Source organism: Mus caroli, unplaced genomic scaffold (genome assembly GCF_978045245.1).
Source record: "Mus caroli unplaced genomic scaffold, Mus_caroli_1 scaffold_4, whole genome shotgun sequence".
Lineage (NCBI taxonomy): Eukaryota > Metazoa > Chordata > Mammalia > Rodentia > Muridae > Mus > Mus caroli.
In genome coordinates, this window is record NW_028227259.1 from 66,869,320 (window position 1) to 66,885,228 (window position 15,909).

Genomic DNA, 15,909 nt, shown 5'->3' on the forward strand with positions numbered 1-15,909 from the left:
TCCAGAAGACCTGGGTTTGATTTCCACACAGTATCAGGGATCTAGTGCACTTTTCTGGCCCCCACAGATACGGCACACATATCTACATTCAGGCAAAATGCCAATACACATAAACCTTAGACATAAACCATAAAAAAAAAATTAAGCCAAACATAGCAGATACCTATAATCCCAGTGTTCAGGATGCAGAGACAGAAGGATCTCTGCAGTTCATTGGCCAGCTATTCTATCCAAAATGGTAAGTTCCAGATTCAGGGAGAAACCCTGTATCAAAAGCTGACATTAACTTTTGATCTCCACCTATCTGCAGGTACACTTATGCTCACACACACACAACACACATATATGCACATATATGCACATAAATATACACAGTCCTGTCTGTATTTTACATCAACATTACATTTGATGTATGCATACATTTGTTTCTTTTTATTCCAACTAAGATGTGTGGGTTTCTATGCTGGTCTTCTATGGCTGGAAGCACATTTAAATCCAAGGATGTTTTAAAGAAAAACAATTTGAAAAAAATTAGACATAAAGATGAATATTAGTTAAGAATAAGAAGAAAAGGTCATTGAACAGTTTCTTAGCAGTCTAGCATGCAATGAATCTGAGTCCAAAATTAACTCCTTGGCCTGTTTTGTTCACAGCTAGGTTACCAGGACAGACAACAGCCTCTAACACATAGCAGTTACCGAAAAAATAATCCCAGAGTGAAGTGTCTAAATGAAGAAAACTGATAGTAACTGAGCCAAGGGAAGCAGGATGAGGCCTTGCTGAACAAACATTGAAACCAATGGGAAGAAATGGCTTTGAACCCAGGTCTGCTCTCCTCTTCCATTTGGATTGATGTTTTCCCAGGTAGACTCCATTGCCAGCTTCCTTTGAAGCTAGGTATCCATTGCCAGCTTCCCTTGAAGCTAGGTGTGACCATGCAATGGTATTCTTGCAAGTTGACTAAGTAGACATGATGGTGCCACTTTTTGGCCTGGGTCCTGAGACCAGGGATATGTCACCTCTATGTTGTCCAATATCTGGGTGTGGTGGTGACTTAATCTGACTAGATCCTGAGGGTTCTACCATGATAACACGGCAAAAAAATCAGCAATCCTGATGAATGAATATGGACCCTCCATACAGACTCATACGGCTCACATCACTATTATGTGACAGAGAGACAACCTTCCTTCCTCTTTAAACCTTGGTATCTGAGAGTTCACTGTTACAGAAGCTTATGGTTCTCTGTGCTTCCTACCCCCTTACCTCACTTCTCCCTTCCCTTCCTTCAGATCCATGCCCCTGTGGTGTGAACAGCCAGGCAACTACTAGGCTTAAGAAGGTGTTGGCCCCAACTGTAAAGATGCAATTCCTGCATGCATGGACTCCATGTTGCCTGCAAATTTTTTTTGTCATGCTCTCTTAGGGACTAAGTTAGGTCTGAGGCCTGTGAAGTGATGTCAATCATAGCACAAGATTTTTCCACCAAAGAGGAGGATTGAGCGGGAAGAAGATGATGAGGCATTCTGAAGAAATGAGGACTGTGGCAATTCCCTTCCTGAGGGTGTCATAATGTAGAAAAGATACTCTTCCTTTCATGGTTGCTCAAATGGGTCCTCATCTCCTTCCTTGTGGTCATAGCTGGAGCATTCAGGGCCATCCCCTGCATACTCTGGAGCCTTTGATTCTGGTGGTCTACTAAAACCAAACTCTCCTGCCTTGCTTATTTTACCCATGCCATGTTCTGGAAACTGCAAATGGTTGCCTTGCAGTTTCTACTGTTGCATTAAAACACCACAACCAAAAGCAAGGTGTGGAGGAAAGGGTTTGTCCGGCTTTCATATCCTAGATCACAGTCCATTAAGGGAAGCCGTGGCAGGAACTCGATCTAGGCAGGAACCTGGAGGCAGGAGCTGCTGCAGAGACCATGGAGGGTTGCTGCTTACTGGCTTGTTCCTCGTGGTTTTCTTAGTCTGTTTTTTTTTTTTTTAAATATAGAACCCAGGACCTTCAGCCGAGGGTTGTCCCCACCCACAATGGACTGGGATCTTCCACATCAATCAGTAATTTGAAAAAGTGCCCCACAGCCTTATCTTATAGAGGCATTTCTTCAGTTGTGGTTCTCTCCTCTCAGATGACTATAGCTTGTGTCATGTTGACACAAAACCAGCTAGTACAGTGGTTGACACAATATCAGCTCTTGGCAAAGAAAAACAAAAAGGCAGTCAGAAAAAAAAATTATCCAATTATAAGAAACACAGAGACTGAAACCACAGAGACAAACTAAAACCTTAAGACTGGTCTCAGGATGCCTTTTCTCTTTCAAAACGATGAGATTCAGCACTTTGACTTCTGAGGCTGAGCAGATGTTCTCTCTGTCACAAATCTCTTAGCTCTGTGACTCTGTTGAGTGGGTGGTGCAAAAAAATAAAATCTTCCAGGAAGAAGCTGACAGTGAAAGGCAGCAAGGGTCCTCTGAGCCACAGGGAGCTGAGATGTGACCCAAAAGTCAGAAGAGAGACCATCTAGGGGAAGAGAATCTGTAGCTTCCTCCTTCAGCTCATTTGTCTCTAATGAAGGAGAAAATTTACACAGCCACAAATTGTTGCAATTCAGAGAGCTAAACTGATTTGGAAACATATTTTGTCCTAGGATATTTCTTGGCCTGTTTGGGCTGCTATAACAAAGTGCCTTAGGCTGGGTGGCTTATAAACAACAAAGGCTTACAGGTTTGATGTCTGCCAAGGGCTCCTTCCTGGCTCAAACTTGGCCTCTTCTTATTGCACCCTTGCATCTCAGAAGAGACAAGCATCTCCCTAGGGTCCCTAAAGGCACTTCTCTTGAACATGGAGCTCTGCCCATGACCCAGCGTCCTCACAAAGACTCTACCTGTTAACATGACCACTTGGATGGGTAGGATATTCATGAATTTGGGCACAGTGGATATAAGCCTTCAGGCCACGGCAGGGGCATTCATAATATTCAGATATTCCCCACCCAGGGGATGTTATCTGGGAATACATCTGGGAAAACAGCTGGGAAATTTTTAGTGACACAGGAAACTTTGCCGTTACTCTGCCTTCATTTCTCCTCCTTCTGTATGCCTGTCAGATGTTCAACTCAGGCAGCCCATCTGGAACCTCCCCTCCAGGATAATGTCTCCTCCTTAAATGAGAAAAAAAAGTCTAGCCCCTCTTCCTTCTTGCTTGATGTGAAAGGTTCTTGAGGATTTCAATCACCTGGCCTCCCCTGCCCTTCGAGCTAAAGGTTAATTGAGGGGTGAATGAAAACAACACAACGTCTTATGAGAAATGAAAGATGGCCAGATGGAACCCACCAAGGGCGGCTGGGATTTCAATTTCCTTACTGTAATGAAAACTGCATTTCCATTAACCGCTGTGGTAGAAATGATTTACCAGCAGAACGAATCGCCTGTGATGCGCCCTGGCTCCTATTGTGAAGCCTGGCTCTGCAGAGCCGACTGCTAAAGCACCTCTTCATTACCACCCGCCATGTGGACCTGGGGCTGCTGCAGAGGGTAAAGGCTATGGCTGTGGACATGAAAAAGGGGGCTCTGAGACAGAACAAGGAGGAGGCTCTAAAACTCTTTTCCTCCCCACATTCTGTTACCGCTCTTTGCCTGGACAGATTTTTTTTTTTCCTATGTGGGCACGTTTTACAGGCAGCCAGATGTAGATCAGTAAGTAGCCATAGGTACCTGGGGAGCTCAGGGCTTTGGGTCATCATCAGACCCCACACCCAGCATTTGAGATTGCCTTACAGGATCACCCTTTCCCTCTTCCCTAATAATAAGATGCCATGGTATCAGCTTGGCAGAGGGCTTCTTGCAACAAGACCCACCTTCCCAGCATGCTTTGCAGCAGCAGGCAACTATGTTATCACTGGGCACTAACGAAGAACGGTTCATCTGGTCTTCAGGTGACTTCCATTTAGTCAGCTGGGATGTGGGCGTGAAAGCTGGATCTGAGCAACCTTCTTACACCCTGAGTAAAAGCCACTCGTGATTGTTAAGTACTAAGCCCTCTCTTATTGCCATAAGGAGGAGGCGCCTCGGAGAAGCTGCAGTGTTTCATTAAGGCCAGAGACTCAGACCTGCCTGGAGGTCAGCTAGGTTTGTGACTTTTCAAGACAAAGACCACTATGAGCACCCAGATGTCACTATGAAAAACATGGAAAAGGTAGATTAGCCCGTGTCAGATGTACAACCCCACTTCCTCTACTTTTGAGGTAGCTCAGCTCATTCTCACATTTATCTGTTATCTATTAAGTGTGTGTGTGTATGTGTGTGTGTGTGGTGTGTGCATGTGCGTGATGCTATAGTGCTTGTGTGGAGGTCAAAAGACAACCTGCAGAGATGACTGTCCCCTTCCACCATGTGGGTCCCAGGTATTAAACTCAGATCATCAAGTTTGTCAGCAAGCACCTTTGACCTCAGCCATCCGCCACTCCCCAAGTCAACCTTTGAGTTCAAAGTTAAACTCTCTTACAACAAATCTATGAAGTGGGGGGTGTTTAAATTGCTGTGTGCCAGAACTGGCAACAGTTCCAGTAAGCTGTGTTGACTGACCATGATCTTCGGATGACAATGGTGTCCTCTGTGATATGGCGACACCCCTTCTCCTTCACTCTGCAGTGGGTTAGTTAGCCTTTCTATTCTCAGATCATTCCAGCCTGAAGCTCTCCATCTTTGGAATTTCAAGTCTGTGTCAGTGGAATCCTGTTTTACCTGAATTTCCCCAAGATCAAGGCTAGGTTTGGGATATAACTTTTACACTCACTGTGGGCTCAGGGAAAAATGGAGTGAGGCTGGGCGGGGAGGGGGGTGGTGTATTTTCAAGCCAGTTGCATTGTTGAAGCTGTGCACCCCATGAAGGTCAGGATTGAATCTGGTCACCAGAGTGTCCCTACTTTCAGCTCAGAAAGGCCTCAACAATAGGATGGGAATGAAGGCTGAGGGAGAGAGAAGGCCTGGCTGCCAGACTCAAGACAATGAGCAGTGCTGAGTGAATAAAGACATTGAGACGACACCTTCCTATCCCTCACAGAGCCCAGGGATGACAGTGTTTGACTGGCGTAGGCCCCCATTGGAGTTCCACCGTTTTATCCGCACCCAATCTTTCTTTTAATGAAATTTACTTCTGTGGGTTGTCATCTGACTGGGGGTGGGGTGAAGTGGGAATGTTTGCTTCTTGGGAAAAAAGAAAAAGAAAAAAGTCCCCTCTGGGCACTTTAAACAACTGCCAGGATAATGTGAGATAGGAGGTCATTCGCCATAGGCAGAACCTCGTGAGGACCACACAGAAGCTCCAGGCTTGGCAGCGCCACCCCCACCCCCACCAACAAAGTCCCCACCCACTTTCCAGCCTTAGATTTTTAGCTTCCCACAGATTCCAATTCCCACTCCCCACTCCGAACAACCTCCATCCCTCTGCTTCTTAAGAGAGCACTCTAGTTGAATTGTAAGAGCAAATTTCACGGATGGGCTTTGTCCTCACCAACTGGGCTGACGACGGCTCCGTAAGCACTCAGTAGAAGTTGCAAAGAGAGATTGTCAGTCAAGCCCAATGTTTTTCGATTTGCATGATGAAGATTGAAACAGCCGGGGAAGGTGATAATGACCATTTCTAAAATGATTACAGAGACCAACACTTTGGCACGGAGAAAGCTGGAGAGAAAGCTGAAGACTGAACCCCGGGGCAGCAGGCGCCGGGTGCCAACACCTGCTTTTGCTCTACGGCTGGGGCATTTCCCTCACCCATCAGGAATGTGCCGTGGCGAGTGCTCTCCTGCCTTCACAGCATGGTCGCTGCTCTGCCCGACTCTTCACATATTGAGATGATGGGGGGGGGGGGGCGCATTTTCTCAGGCTTGAAGCAGTGCGTGTGGTGATTGCTGCTTCCAGATAGAAAACAGTGGAATCCTGGAAAGATCTGAAGAAACGCTCGCCTTGTGCTTTTGATCCGTCTGAATTGCGAAAGTAAGGTCCTGGGGCTTGAACACGTCCATCAAAGGGTCTGGTTCTCATTTCTATGCAACAGTTATTCTCTTCGAGAAGAACGGATTCCCTCCCCCCAACCCCACACATTATTAAGTGCTATCGAAAACCATTTGTTTCTTGTGTTGGGGGCGTATGTTTCAGAAGGAATGGTTTTTGAGAAGCTCATTCCATGAGCCACATTTGCTTGATGGTATAGTTTCCAGGGCAGCAATACTGTTGCTTTTCCCAGTTTCTCTTTTGAACCTTCTGTGCAGTGGTGGTGGTGGTGGTGGTGGTGATGGTGATGGTGATGGTGGTGGCAGCTTTGGTGGTGAGACAACGGAGGGGAGAGTGGAGAACAAAGGAGAAAGGCAGATAGAGATCAAGTCATCACTTGAGATCTCTGTGGACAAAGGGTTTCCTAAGGCTGAACTCAGGTTCTGTCTGTTCCTACCCATAGAACAAGGCCAGACCACGCCTCCCCTTCCCGCAGGCCTCTGTGTGTGTGTGTGTGTGTGTGTGTGTGTGTGTGTGTGTGTAGTGAAGCTCTGTACCCATGCTTCCTGTACCCTTCCTTAAAGGAAAGGGGCAAGGCTGTGCGTGTTCAGTTTCCCCCCACTAATTCACCTGTGGGCTGATTCTCCTCTCACTTGGAAGGGTGCTGAGGAGGGACCCCAAAGGATACGAGGAAGTTGTTATTGTAATGGGAATCACCCCAGAGGGAAAGCGTCACTCAGAACGGGAAGTGTCTTCTACAAACAGGACAGCAGTGAAGTAGGCATTTTCCACCCCCCAGCTGTGCTCCCCATCCCTTCAGCCTCCACCCTGCCCTCTGAGCATCCTCAACTGAGCCAGAGAAAGAGCCACACCATAAAGAGACTGGGTTTCAGGAGACAGGTTCCTCAGAGGATCATTTTGCCACATCTTACTTTCCTGCCTGGAGCCAGAGGTGACAGAGAGATGGTTTTCCCCCTTGTTGACACCATCCTGTGATTTGAGGGCCAACTTCCCTCCCCAAACTCTTCTTCTGTCTTGGATATCCCACCTCACACACAGATGTAATTTTTCCACAGGCCTTCGGACTTGCAGAAGTGGTACCCACATAAAAACCGTGTGTTCACTTGTCCCACATCCTTATCAGCATATCTCCATCTCTATATTTCCTTTTCTATGCAAGAAAACAAAACAAAACAAAACAAAACAAAACAAAACAAAACAAAACAAAACAAAACAAAACAAACTCCTTCAAAGTCTTGCCTGAATAGACAAGAGACAGAAGCGTGGTCGGTCCTCCTGGCTGCAGTGAGGTGAAGCGGGATGGAATGTTTCACTCAGTGAAGTGCTACTAGACACAGAGTCAAACGCTGTGTGTCCTAACTCATACGTGGCAGCCAAACAACTCCACTTCTCAGAAGCAGAAGTAGAAATGGGGTCTGAGAAAGGCAAGAGGGAGAGGGGACAAAGAGGAAACCAGAACACAGATAGGAATGCACTGTTAAGTTAGGAGACTCAGCAAAATGTCCTGTAGCAGGAACTGAACCGATTTTAGAGACAGCAAGCAGAGAGATGCCGCTTAAGGTGAGGGGAGAGTGCTCACCACCCCGACCAGAATATCTCACATTACATATCATTACGTATATGTATAAATTATCACTCTGTACCCACCCCATACATACAATGGCTATGTGCGAATTTAATAAAAAGGAATTAAACCTATATTATCTGAGGGTCTGGTGTTACTCTTTTGCCCCTCAAAGTTACTCCGCCAATGCAGCCCTCTGAGGTGCTCAGTGACCTTTGTTCACAGAAGTTCCTGTGGACATTTGAGTCCTTGACCTTCTGGCCTCGATGGAGACAGTGGGCGCCCTTGCTCATTTCCATATTCCTCTGACAGGGCTCTCTCTTGCTTACCTATCTCTCTGCCTTTGGAAGTTCATCCTCTCCTGGCAGCCAACTCTGTCCTTCCTTGTTGGTGTGCTAGTCTCCCAAGCCATGAATGATTCGACGGCGTGCTCGCTTGATCAGTAAAGTTTTCTTGAGCATCTATTATGTGACAGATGACATGCCAGACAGGGAGACTTTACCAAGAGACACTCAAACCGACAACAGACACCCTACTCTGATGGAATGTGGGTGCTAATGGAGAAGACAGGAGGTGAATGAGCAAGTTAGGTAACCTGTGAGGTGGGGGATCAAAGCTGAGGAGAAACAGAATTTGGAGGTAGAGTCTATGAAAGGTATTAGGTTAGAGAGAGGGCACAGTTCTAAAAGGAGTCAGAAAATATTTTGTTTGTTTCTTTGTTTTGTTTTTCTGACTCTGGGTAATGCTGACCTCACAGAGTAGATCTGGAAGTGTTCATACCATTGCCTCGCTTGGGAGACTTAGAGGAGAACAGGCGTTCATTCTTCAATTGTCCTGGAGAACATACAAACGAGGCCACCTGGTCCTGAGATTTCGTCACAGAGAGGTTTCAATCTGTTGACTCCGTTTCTTGAGGTAGCTAGCTCTCTCTGGACTTCCTTTCTCTAGGTGGGGGAGGGAGGGTGTAGTTGGGTGATTTGTGTTTCTGGAGATTGCCATTAGTCAAGCTGTCTGGTTCATGGGCATGCAATTGCCACCCCCTCTTGTGTGCCTGCTTGTTTCTGTAAATTGATGGTGACATCTTCCTTTCACTTATTTGTATTTTCGCTTTTTCCTCTGTCACTCTACCTAAGGGAGTTGTCCATGTTGAAGAGGGCTGCAGAGGACCTGGTGGCAGCGGCCAGAAGGACATCACCTAACTGTGGCTGGCATTACTGAGAGCGTTCAGGCTCCACCTGGATGCTAAGCAGACCAGTTGCCATCACGGGCACGACTCTCATTTTCTAGATGAGGGAATGAGGGCACAGAGAGGTGCGCGTTCGAGCCCGCCATCACTGGGGGACAGAGCCAGCAGCCTGACACCAAGACCCTGCCTTCACCTCTCTACTCTGACCCTTCAATCTGTGAGCTCAGTGAAAGGAATTATTACCCCCGGCAAATGAGCAAACAAAGACAGTGAGACCACACTGCCTCTCCTGTGCCCCAGTGTGGTATTTGTCTCCTGTAGAACTATGTGAGAAACGTGTTATTTCCAGCTTGGCCCAGCAAATGGTGCAACGATTTTACAGCCTAATTTCACTCTCCAGCTGGTTCCAAGATATTAATAACGAAGTCTGGGCTAACCCTCTTACATTTCAGGTTTCTTAAAAATCTCCAGCTCCCTCCCAATATAAGCCATTTTGTAAAATGTATTTTTTTCCCCTGATGGTTTGCTTTTTCTTTCTGAAGAAACAAAGTGTGTTTAGACAGCATGCTGCCCAGTGCTCTTGGATTCCTTTGTATTCAGATCAGCTCTCCTGAATATTTCATTATTTCCTTTCCTTACACACTGAGTGGTGTTTCGCTGAGAAAGGATATCCAGATGTACCATCACCGAACTGACTTAGAAGCAAAACCTGGGGCTTCTGGAGAGTTCTTGGGAAAACATTTACACACCCAGAGCTGGAGCACTGGCTGATTCAGAAACAGGGGCTGAGGGTGGGGGTTGGGGGAGAGGAGAGACCAGAGGAAGTGGGACAAGAAACTTCTCTCATCCGTTAGAGTTTTAAAAAGAAGACAGAAGCACGGGTGAAAGGACGGGCTTCAAGCTCAGGCATATGTTAAAGGAGGAAATGGGACCAAGTCTTAAAGTGCTGACATAGGGGAGTCTCCATGGCCTTGGAATGACCCCCAACTCGTCCACGCCCTATCTGACCAGTTCCTGTAACAGGCACCATATAAAGAGCGAGTTTTGTAACACTGGAACTGAATGAAGTCAGCAGAATAAAGAGTGGTCCCAACAACCCTGACCTGCCTGTGTAAACCTCTCCCACCCCCCACCCCCAGCCCCACGCATGCCGGAGCTGGCCTTGGCCTGATTTAGGTGTCCTTGTTAATAGGCTCAGGCAATGAACGCTTCCTAGGCCATTTTCTGAAACACCAGGGGTCTCTGTGTGACGAGGAAGAGTACAGCTTTATAAGTCAGAACACCGCCCCACAATCCCAGAAATCCAGACTCCAGCACTGAGAGGCTTTGCCATCCAAAAAGCCACAGCTGGCACTTACCAAAGGCTATGGTAATCATTGGATGTAAGATAAAGGGCCTGGCTGGAGGACATTTTGGAAGTGCCTGATATTCTTGTCCTTGGGGTTTGAGACTTCCATCAATCCATACCCACCCACTTTACCAATCGGAAAGAGAACAGAAAGAGACCTAAGACGGGAAGCCACAAGTAAGACCAGCACAAGCCAGAGATCCACGGCTTAGGGATGGGTAGGTGGCCCATTTATAGCTGGAGCGCCTGGAAGTGCATGTGCATCCAAGGAAGAGTAACAACATGAACTCCCGTTGCCTGCTTCTGAATTCGGCTCTCACCTCCTTTCCTTCTCTGTGGGTTTTTGGGGCCTGCAATCCAGAAGAGGAGGAGTCAGGAGAGGGTCAAATCACTGCTCACGGAACCTCAGATAGACACCAAGTCTCCTGTAGGTTGATCTCCTGGAAACAGGACCCACTCCAGATCTACATGTCACATCTGCAGTCCCTTCACACCCTCAGTGGTGGCTTCTGCCTCGAGTCCCACCGCTAGAAAGGCTTGGGCAGGAGAGACCCTTGAGCCTAGGAGTTGTAAGACCAGACTGGACAACATTGTGACCCTGCCCCCCCACCCCAGTCCCAAATAAGTAAATGAATAAACAAACATGCAAACAAATAAATGAAATAAGGTATATTTTAAAAATAACCTGTGCACATTTCTTGAATGCTTTAAGTAGCATCTTACATGCATAAATGCATATTCTAAACTTATCATTACACTCAATACATTGTAAATGCTATGCAAGCCAATGTTCTTCTTATATTTTAGAGAAAATGGACAAGAAAGAAGTCTGGGGATGTTCAGGATCGATGTGGCCATGGCATGTTTAACTATCCCTGCTACCCACAGCTGGAGTCCTCTGATTCCACATCTGGAAGCTGACCGGCATCTTTGAGAAGTGGTGTGAACGGCTGCCCGTGACTCAGTGGCTTTGGGACACGAAAATCCAGTGTGAGGAAACTGTACAGGCTCAGCCACACCAGGAGGACCTAAAGGCAGAGTGAGGAATTCCATTCTGCCAAACACAGGAACATGTTCTGTTGTTTGGGGCAAGTGGGTGATCACTCAGTGACAACCACAGTCTATGGGGCTCAGCCCCGTGTTTCCCCTGTAGCCTTGTCCTCATGGTGGGAGCAAACCAGCTGCGTTAGCCTCCTGCCTCAAGCTCGCTTTCCTCTGAAGTGTGTGGGAGAAGCAAAGGTTGGAGCTGTCACCCCGAGATCTTATCGATTTCTTACGAATTTTGTTCTGGCAAAAGGAAGCAAGAGTAAAGCTAGCGGTCCGACTCACGAAATCCAGCTCTCTGTATCCTGATGCGGAAGTGAGTTGGGGCAACCAATTTCCTGTTTGGGTCTTTGACAATAAAGCTGTGGGGTTCCCAGGCGACAGCTGGCTTCAGCCAATGGCCACTCTCTCCTGTGAATTCCCCTATTGGCTCTCTCTCTCTCTTGCTCTGAGCATGGGTGGAGGCAAATGAAGAATTACAAAAAGCAGCAAAACCCATGGCTTGCCTGGAGCCATTTACTGCTAAGTGGGCACTGCGCATGCTCAGAAAGTGGTCTGGATGTCAGTTACTTCTCCAGAGGCCAAGCAGGGCTGAGCCTCGCCCACACGCTGCGACTGTCAGAGACTCACACCTCCAAGAAATGTAAAGAATGGTGGTGAAATCCGTCTTCCAATCGACCCTACCAAGGCTCATATATTGCCGAAAGAGCCAAGGAATGTTCTTAGGGAAAAATATTGTAAGTGATTGTTTCCTCAATCAAAATGTAATTACTCGTTCATTGAGACATTTTAATATCTGTGCTAAGTGCTATGGATTCCAAAATGAGTAACAGTTAGTAGCCCGCTCTCCCAAGTCTTCCCCCATATTGTGAGGAAGATAGATAAATAGGAATGCAATGGGAGCGGGGGGCGGGGAGGATGTTTGCTAACAGGAGTGTTTGTGAAATGCTCAGGGCTGCCAGGAAACAGTGAGGCTGGCACAGAAATGATCTTGTAGGAGAATTGCAAGGCCCTCGGGTGGATGAGTGGGTATTCCAGAGGTGAGGCTGCAGCTTTCCAAGAACTCCACTTGAGAACCGTGGCAGGGCTGAGATGACTGGAAGCAGCAAGCCAGGGACAAAGAAGGAAGTGGCTCATGCTGCTGAGAATCTGTTTATCTGGGAGAGGTGCTCCTCCAACCAACCTGTGTCCAAAAACACTGCACACTGGCAAATGCCTGGGTCTCTGTCAGGGCGACCATGCTGTTTCTACAGCTATAGCCACTGCTGTCTTCCGTTTGCTTGATAAAGCCTGAAGATTTTGTGAAGATTACTCCTTACAAAGTCATGCCTCCGCAAAGTCTGTAAATAAGTGAAGCCCTATTTTGAAAACATCAAAATGAATACCAAAAGGTTCTGACAAGCAACATTTTAAATAGTTACAGAAAGATAAGACTACAACCCTGTACTACCATGGTTCTGCATTCTATCTTCCTGATCCCAGGCCTGGGCTTTGAACCCAAGGAACACACTCGAACTCTCAGACCTGTATTTGAGCAGTCCCTGGCAATTTCAGTGAAATCTGGACCTGGACATTGCTGAGTGAGTTCTTGGAGCTGTCCAGGAACATGTCCAGGAAGTAAGGGCTTCACACCACTTTCCTGAAACCCATCCTGCTGGCCTGCCCTCTCTGCCTGGAGGAATTAGTGTTGGCAGTGACCCAGATATTCCAGCAGGTGGCACTCTTGCTCCAACCAGGTGTTTCAGAAATGTGGCCACTTAGCCAAACTAGAGAAATGGAAATATGGGCTATTACATTGTGTCCTGAGCAGATATGATGTGATCTGAGAAAGGCTGGAGAATATTCTGGAGAATGTAGAGCCATGAAGGACCTGACTCGTGACCACAGGCTGTGTTGTGTCCTCAGCGGGGGAGAAAAATGAGATTCTTAAACCCTGTTTGCTTCCCTGACAAGTGTAAACACAGGTGACAGGGGAGAGGAATATTGCCTTAACAGGCTTCGGTGGCATCTAGCCTGATGGTAACAGGCACCAGAGTCAGAAAGACCTGGAATATTGGGTCTTTTGCCTGCTGGCTGTATTCTCAGATGAATGACTGGGTTAGTTGCCACGCCTGAGTTCCTGGTCTTTTGCTAGAGAGTTTTGTAGCTAGACCCTGGAGAGTCTTAAATAGATGCCCATATCACCATATGTGTGGTAACTGGTACATAGTAAACGGTCAATGAAAGAGGTGTTATTGTGGAATTTTAGGCAAAGCCCTTGAAGCTGACCTGGGTGGCTATCCTCCCAGACTGTGGTATTAGTTAAGGAGGTGACCTCAGAGTGACCTGGAAAAATAACTTGATAATGAACCATGGCTTGAGGAGTCTCAGGGCAGAAGAATTTCCCACCTGGATAGAATTTCACAGGTGTGATTTTTGAACCAGGAAATCAGGCTGCGTTCCTGGGCTCCCCAGCAGAGCATGGTCTCACCCCCAGGAACTTGGAAACATCTGACCACCAGGTGACTGATCCCACTTAAGCTACACATTGTTGTGGGAAGTATCCAATGACAGGGATCTGTAGCAGGGCCTTCCCATTAACCAGTCTGTGTTCTCTTTTCTGAAACCCTCCTAGATGGGTCCCTGTGACCTCTTCTTCAACAGCAGTGGCCGGAAGAACAACAGCTGCTGTTCATAAACCTTGCTTTACACCTCCTGTCAACCATTGGAATTTGTCGCTGCTTTGTTTTGAGGTATGCTATACTTACACTGTATAGAGTTCAAGCTTTGCCAGCAACTCATTGTGTAGCCAGGATGACTTGGGAGTGTTAGAATTACAGGCACAAGCCACCAGGCCTGGCTCTGAGAAGTACCTTAATAAATACTGTATCTATACTGCCTCATTTATCCTTTGAAATCATCTGGAGAGGGGAATGAACCCATTTTACAGATAAGTAAACTCAGATGGCAGGAAACATTACCAGGGCTCCTTCAGCCAAGAATCAGTATAAACTTAATTTTGACTTCCAAATCAATTAGTTATTTGTCTGCTGATAGTGTCTTAGTCAGGGTTTCTATTCCTGCACAAACATCATGACCAAGAAGCAAGTTGGGGAGGAAAGGGATTATTCAGCTTACACTTTCACATTGCTGTTCATCACCAAGGAAGTCAGGACTGGAACTCAAGTAGGTCAGGAAGCAGGAGCTGATGCAGAGGCCATGGAGGGATGTCCCTTACTGGCTTGCTTCCCCTGGCTTGCTCAGCCTGGACTACCAGCCCAGAGATGGCACCACCCACAAGGGGCCTTTCCCCCTTGATCACTAATTGAGAAAATGCCCCACAGCTGGATTTCATGGAGGCATTTCTCCAACTGAAGCTCCTTTCTCTGTGATAACTCCAGCTGTGTCAAGTTGACACAAAATTAACCAGTACAGATAGGATGTGCCAATGGAAAACACTATGGACAACTGAAGTTTCTTAGAGGTTGCGAGGGTCTTGGGAAATCTGAATCGATATCCTTTTGGTGAAAATATAGACAGATCCCACTTAAGCCGAGCATAGCACATACATACGACTTTGTAAGTGCTGTGGGGGTGGTCCATGAAGCCATGACAGAGATTGGGATCTGTACTCTTGCAGCCCACAAGCCTCTGGGATTCCCTGGAGAGGAGGTCTGTGCTAGATTCGGCACAGATTCCTTTGCGGGAGCTGGGGTGGGGCTGGGAAAAGCTGGTTGGTCCGAATGGTCTCCCTTTTCAACGGGAGACTGTGGAACAAAGGGATCAGTTTGATCTTAGCCTCAAGAAAGAAGAACAAACTCTGTCCTCTCAAAGGAAAAAAAAATTCATCCCTCCAACAAGGAAAGGCGATTTTCCAGTTCCAGGGAAATCAGACCCACAACGTTTGGAAGGGATTTGGAGCGCTCTCCCTGCCTCAAGTCAGCCAGAGAGCCCTGAAGATGAGTTTCCACGACGCATGTTTGGGGATCCTCTCAGTTTCTACCAGTTGGCTTCAGCCTAAAGACACTTCCTCCATTCCCAGAGGGTCTTCTGTTTTAGATGGTATCGGTTTTAATTACTCAGTTAGGGACCAAGCCCTACTCTTGGTCTAAAGCCATTTTGTCAGATTAGCTCAATGAAAATTAGTTTTATAGTTACTTAGTAACCTTAAACTTTTTTACTAGATATTCTGTTACAAATCAGTTTCAAACAGTGCATCAAGGCTCACGGTGGAGGTCAGAGGGCAGCCCAAGTGAGGTGGTTCCTTCTTTCCACCCTGCGGATTTACAGAACCCAGCCTGTTAGACCTGGTGACCAGTGTCTTCACCTCAGTCATCTCTTCAGTCCTAGCTCACCCACAGTGTCAGTGAGGTTTATCAATTCAGTCAGAAGAATGAGAAGTCATTTAGTACAGATGGATTTTTTTTATTATTTAAATGGAAATAACCAAAGTAAAGTAATAAAAATAAAATAAAATAAAAAATCACCACAGTTGCTTGGAGACACTGAAGCATTGAAAGATGTTTTCTAATTTTGTTGTTGTTGTTTTGTTTCTTTCGAGCCAGGGTTTTTTTCTGTATAGCCCTGGCTGTCCTGAAACTCACTTTGTAGACCAGGCTGGCCTCGAACTCAGAAATCCGCCTGCCTCTGCCTCCCAAGTGCTGGGATTAAAGGCGTGTGCCACCACCGCCCCGCAATGTTTTCTGGTCTTAAATGGCCTGTTCATTGCTCATCTCGTTACTGTAACAACATCTACAATTTATTTCTGCTCT

The 15,909-nt window shown here is 46.8% G+C and overlaps 1 long non-coding RNA gene across 2 annotated transcripts in view; it reads left to right on the forward strand.

The window, feature by feature from the left end:
* Window positions 1-11,733: 11,733 nt before the first annotated feature.
* LOC110295449 (uncharacterized) overlaps window positions 11,734-15,909 on the forward strand; it is a 68,341-nt gene continuing 64,165 nt past the window's right edge. For both annotated transcript variants that reach the window (XR_015046836.1, XR_002378069.2), the window contains exons 1-2: window positions 11,734-11,895; window positions 13,773-13,890. This is a non-coding gene — a long non-coding RNA (uncharacterized LOC110295449). The remainder of the gene's footprint in view (window positions 11,896-13,772; window positions 13,891-15,909) is intronic.